At 42.0% G+C, this 6,000-nt stretch overlaps 1 non-coding gene across 1 annotated transcript; it reads right to left on the minus strand.

Annotated features, from left to right (window-relative positions):
* Positions 1-4,242: 4,242 nt before the first annotated feature.
* On the minus strand, positions 4,243-4,348 carry LOC140833254 (small nucleolar RNA R71). Its single transcript, XR_012118384.1, has one exon. It is a non-coding gene; the product is annotated as a small nucleolar RNA R71 (small nucleolar RNA).
* Positions 4,349-6,000: the final 1,652 nt, after the last annotated feature.

Here is a 6,000-nt window from a genome sequence, read left to right on the forward strand (position 1 = left end):
GTAACGGCTCAAAACTCAGCACAAGCGAAGGATTTGCTAGATACTTCCTCAGCATTGAAACGTGGAACACATTGTGTACTACGACCAGATTCGGCGGTAGGAATACACGATAAGAAAGTGTCTCAACTTTATCAAGAATCTCGAACGGCCCAATAAATCTCGGACTGAGTTTGCCTCTCTTCCCAAACCTCATAACACCCTTCATAGGTGCTATCTTTACGATTACGTGATCTCCTACGGCAAATTCAAGATCCCTTCTTCTCTTGTCAGCATAACTATTTTTACGACTCTGGGCAGTCTTCATCATGTCTTGAATCTTGACCACCACATCTGCAGTCTGCTGAAAAATCTTTGGGCCATGTTTTGATCTCTGACTAACTTCATCCCGATGAATCGGCGATCTGCACTTCCTTCCATACAGTGCCTCGTAGGGAGCCATACCTATAGATGATTGAAAATTGTTGTTGTAGGTAAAATCCACTAGAAGTAACTTTGATTCCCAATTCCCAAGGAAATCGATCACGCAAGCTCTCGACAAATCCTCCAAAATCTGAATCATTCGCTCAAATTGGCCATCTGTCTGAGGGTGAAATGCAGTACTGGATTGGAACTTCGTCCCCATGGCTGCATGTAAACTCTTCCAGAAAGACGATGTGAATCTCGGGTCCTTGTCGAACAAAATAGAAACTGGGATCCCATGCAATCGGACTATCTCCCTTATATAGAGCTCTGCATACTAAGTCATGGATAAAGTCGTCTTCACTGGTAAGAAATATGCCGACTTAGTAAGTCGATCCACTATAACCCAAATGGAATTGGATCCTTTGACTGACCTCGACAACCCAACAATGAAATCCATGTTGATATTCTCCCATTTCTACTCCGGAATAGGGAGCGGCTTAAGCATTCCTGTTGGCCTCTGGTGTTCTGCTTTCACTTGCTGACAAGTGAGGCATTCAGCCACAAATCGACGAATGTCCCGCTTCATACCTGGCCACCAATATAGAATTTGCAAATCCTTGTACATCTTGATACCTCTTGGATGGATATACGAATCAACACTAGGCACCCACATCCTTCCTCTATACTTCACAATACCATCAGACACTGTGTAAAGTACACTGCCCTTGGCTTCATCCTTCATTCTCCATTTCTGTAACTGCTCATCCGAAGGCTGACCTCTACGGATTCGGTCTAGCAAAAAAGACTGGACTGTCAGATTAGACAGCTAAGGAGCCATGCCCTTAGGATATACCTCTAAACCAAACCTCTGAATCTTTGATTGAATAGATCTTTCCACTGACATCTGTGCTACGACTGCAAATTTTCTGCTCAAAGCATCTGCCACGATATTAGCTTTCCCCGGATGGTAGCTACTTTCACAATCGTAGTCTTTCACTAACTCCAACCACCGTCTTTGTCTCATATTCAGCTCTTTCTGCGTGACGAAGTACTTGAAACTCTTGTGATCATTAAATATCAGGCATTGCTCGCCATACAAATAATGTCTACATATCTTTAACGGAAAGACAACGAAAGCTAACTAAAAATCATGAGTCGGATAATTCTTCTCATGTACTTTCAACTGTTTTTAGGCATATGCTATAACCTGACCATGCTGCATCAATACTGCACCTAACTCGAGCTTAGAACCATCGATGTACAACACAAAATTGCCGTTCCTTGCTGGCATGGTTAATGATTCAAAGTATCGAAGCTCTTCTGACACTCCTCACTCCTAACGAATTTAGCATTCATCTTAGTCAAAGAAGTGAGTGGCACTACAATCGAAGAAAATTCTTGAATGAATTTTCGGTAATATCCTACTAAGCCTAGTAAACTGCGTATCTCTGAAGCATTTTTCGACTCAATCCATTCCTTAACTGCTGCTAATTTAGCCGGATCCACCTCAATTCCGCTGCCATATATGATGTGACAAAAAAACCCTACTTTCTCCAACCAGAATTCACACTTACTGAATTTAGCAAACTTAGGAATCTGCAAGACCTGCAAAACTGTACCCAAATGCTGACTTTGCTTCTCATGGCACTTCGAGTAGATAAGAATGTCGTCAATGAATATGATATGTGTCGTTTTTACGTGTTTCATTGCATTAGTCTGTGTGTGTTTTGCATTGCGCATCGTTTATTTCAATCACATTCTGTTCATTTTAGAGTAAATATCTGCATTTTATCCTATCTCACTCGGGCATGATGAAGTTGCAGGAAAAGTGGCCGAAAAACCAAAAATCGGAGCCAAGTGCCAAGTCAAGAAAATGAAGTGCAGCAAGGTCGGCGCTCGCGCGGTAGTTTTCTACCGCCCGAGCGCGGTAGGTGGATTTCCGAGGAAAAAAGGCAGAAAGGTCGGCGCTCGAGCGGTAGTTTTCTACCGCCCGAGCGCGAATGCCACTCATCCCAAGAGCTTCGACAGAAAGGTCGGCGCTCGGGCGGTAGTTTTCTACCGCTCGAGCGCGAATGCCGCACAAGCCCAGGGAGAATACAGAAAGTGTGGCGCTCGAGCGGTATTTTTCTACCGCCCGAGCGCCACCTATTTTTGGCAAGATTTCATGCTCGATTTCTTACCTTAGTTTAGGAGGGTGGCAATTATGGAAGGAGTTTTTGGCCGACTTTTGGGGGACATTCAGAGAGATTCAGACTGAATTTTGCAGCCGTCATCAAGTTTAGAGAGCACTTTTGCGCTTGGATTGAAGATTTGAAGATTCCGAGCACCGTTCTTCGCAGATTTCGTCTCGCCTAGTATTTCTAATATAGTTTCTTTCGTTTTAAACAATGTTGCATTTATTTTTACTATGAATTCTAGTAGCTAACTTTATTATTTGTTGGGATTAAAGGGGATCCTACCCCGAATGTTGGTTTGAATTAATTTATATTTCGGTTGTGCGTTATTCTTGATTTTACTACTGTTTTATCGTGTCATTAAAGAATAGCTAACTTTAACGATGTTTTCATATCACGAGTGAGTTCGAGAGAATAACGAGTGATAGGATCGAGTAGTATAATTCGCGGATCTACAATTTACATAGATATATGAAATTGGATACGTGCCGATAGTTATAGTCCTAAGGGTCGAAAACTAGGGGATTTCATAAGTCGAAATACGATTCACTCTTGATAAATAATTAAAGAGATTTAATTACTTCATTGAGTAGAATTAGTTTGGCATAGCTCGAGAGAGTGTGTTCAATAGATTAGGAAATCCTGTCGGAAGCGTAGATCACGAACGAACGAATTAATTGATTAACGAGGGGTAGGTGAACCGAGATTCCCAACAAATCCATTTCTCATTGAATTTTACTCAACCATTTTAGACATTATATCTCATTACTTGATTTTGAATCTTTTTATTTGCATTTTTATTTGATTTTAGTAGGAATAAACCAATCAAATCACTTTTCGTTGCTAAATGTTCAATAACTGAAAATAATAATTGTAAAACACAGTCTTCAGTGGAACGATACTCGTACTCACGTACACTATATTATAACTTGACATCGTGCACTTGCGATTTATTTTGAGCATAAAAAATCATATTTTTATTGGGGATTTTACTGTGCAAGTTTGCTCGATCAAGTTTTTGGCGCCGTTGTCGGGGACTGTTAATCTACGATTTTATTTTTAGTTATCTTCTTTAGCATTATTTTATTTCTCGTGAGATAACACTTCATATTTTATTACAGATATCTCTTCCAGTGCATGCCAAAATCACTTGACGTGGAGCTTGAGTTTGATCCTGAAATTGAAAGAACCTTCCGCAAGAGAAGACAACAACAGAGGCTTAAAGAACTTATGGAGAGACACGAGCCAGAACGTGAGGAGGAATAGCGTGAAGAGAGACATATTGAGATGCCACGCCGCATACCAATGTTAGAGTATGCCCAGCCTTCTTTGGATGGTGCACGCCCTAGCATTGTGAGGCCTATTGTGCGGGCAAATCACTTTGAAATCAATCCAGCTATAATCCAGATGATTCAGAACACAGTCCAATTCGGAGGAACTGCAGTAGATGACCCAAACACGCACATCGCGGATTTTCTTGAGATTTGCGATACTTTTAAATTCAATGGAGTTTCTGATGATGCTGTTAGGTTACGTTTATTTCCTTTCTCTTTACGTGATAAAGCTAAAGCATGGTTGAATTGTTTGCCTGTAGGTTCAATCGCCACTTGGGAGGACATGGCGAAAGCGTTTCTTATCAAATACTTTCCCCCATCAAAAACCATGAAGCTGCGGGCAGACATTACAACATTTGCTCAATTCGATCAGGAATCTCTATATGAGGCATGGGAGCGTTTCAAGGATCTACTACGAAGATGCCCACATCACGAGTTACCACTTGGGTTAGTCGTTCAAACATTTTATTATGGTTTGCTTACTCCTAACCGTACTATGATAGATGCGGCTGCTTGTGGAAACCTGTTGAGAAAGACCGCGGAGGAAGGATATGAATTGTTAGAGGAAATGGCTGCTAGCAGCTATCATCCTCAATCTGACAGGAACAACCAGCGGAGAAGTGCAGGAGTTCACCAGGTAACTGATTTTTCTGCTATTACTGCACAACTTGACGCTTTAAACAGGAAAATAGACGGCTTGAATGTGGGTGGCACGGCTATGCGTCTTCAAGAGATATTCTGTGAAAAGTGTGGAGGAGAGCACTATGTGAAAGACTGTCAAGATGGAAATCCCTTCTATGTGCAAAATGAGGCACCGGTGAATCAAGTGGGAGTCCAAAACCGCCCAAGGAATGACCCTTATTCGAACACATACAATCCTGGGTGGAGGCAACATCCCAACTTCTCGTGGGGCGGTCAAAACAGTCAGAATAGACCGCAAGGAGGACAACAATATGGAAAACAACCGATGTATAGATCCGATCCTCCTAGAGAAGAAAAGTCCAACTTGGAACAAATGATGTCTAAGTTTATTTCATCCACTGAAACTCGACTCCAAAACCAAGATGCATCAATAAAGGGGCTCGAGAATCAAATTGGACAGTTGGCCAAGATGATAGCAAGTAGAGAGCCGGGCACCTTGCCAAGTAATACCGAGACTAATCCAAAAGAGCAAGTGAAGGCCATTGAGTTGAAGAGTGGAAAAGTTTTGGAGCCTAGAGAAAAAGAGAAAAGCCAAGTGCCGGATGAACAAGATGCGACATCAAAAGGTAAGTCATCTAACCCTACACCGGCACACACTACGCATGCTAAGATTGTTATACCTCCTCCTTTCCCTGCAGCACTTAAAAAAGCAAAACTAGATGCACAATTCGGTAAGTTTCTCGAGGTGTTTAAAAAGCTGCATATCAATATTCCCTTTGCCGATGCTCTAATGCAAATGCCTAGTTATGCAAAATTTTTGAAGGATATCTTAGCTAATAAGAGGAAGTTGGAGGATCATATGACAGTCAACTTAACCGAGAATTGCTCCGCTTTGGTGCAAAACAAAATTCCACCGAAACTGAAAGACCCAGGGAGTTTCTCTATTCCTTGCATGATTGGTGATGTTGTTTTTCATAAAGCATTGTGTGATCTCGGTGCCAGTATTAATCTTATGCCATTGTCTGTGTTTAGGAAGCTTGGGTTGGGAGAACCAAAGCCGACGAAGATGTCTCTACAACTAGCTGACAGATCTGTCAAGTACCCCCGTGGAGTGATTGAGGATGTGCTAGTGAAAGTGGACAAATTCATTTTCCCTGCGGACTTCGTGGTGCTTGACATGGAGGAAGATGCGGAGATGCCTCTGATTTTGGGTAGACCGTTCCTTGCAACTGGCAAGGCACTGATTGATGTGCAAGAGGGGAAGTTGAAACTGAGAGTGGGCGAGGATGAGATTACTTTTGATGTTTTTCATGCACTTAAGCACACACTGCATTCTGATAGTTGTTTTAGAATTGATACTTTTGACTTTCTTGCGTCTCACTATGTGCAGGATGCTCTTAGGGACCCTTTGGAGGCCACTATAAATACTGAATTGGCAGAGGAGGAGT

Source organism: Primulina eburnea, chromosome 5 (genome assembly GCF_022965805.1).
Source record: "Primulina eburnea isolate SZY01 chromosome 5, ASM2296580v1, whole genome shotgun sequence".
Lineage (NCBI taxonomy): Eukaryota > Viridiplantae > Streptophyta > Magnoliopsida > Lamiales > Gesneriaceae > Primulina > Primulina eburnea.